We start from the raw sequence: 341 nt of genomic DNA on the forward strand, positions 1-341 counted from the left end.
CAGACTTTCCAAGCAGAATATGAGTTCCTGCAGCAGCGTCTTTGAACTTGAAGATTAGCAAAGCTCTGCTTATCAGTTAAAATTTATTTTCAGGTACATTAGCAGTATTAACAATATGAACTTTAAATAAATGATTCTAATACTTTGCAAATAAAGACCTCTTTTTAAAATTAAAAAAAAATCCCATTTGTTCCTAAGAAGCTCTCAATGCATATTGATTGAAAAAATACTTATTTAAAAACCAGAACTATTAAGAATGTGTAATACCTTCATAAATTTTGATTGTATTAATCTTGCGAGTATTTACAGTCCTTTGAATTTGGTACATACAAATTAATAGT

Source organism: Propithecus coquereli, unplaced genomic scaffold, assembly GCF_000956105.1.
Source record: "Propithecus coquereli isolate 6110/MARCELLA unplaced genomic scaffold, Pcoq_1.0 Scaffold47, whole genome shotgun sequence".
NCBI classification, from domain to species: domain Eukaryota; kingdom Metazoa; phylum Chordata; class Mammalia; order Primates; family Indriidae; genus Propithecus; species Propithecus coquereli.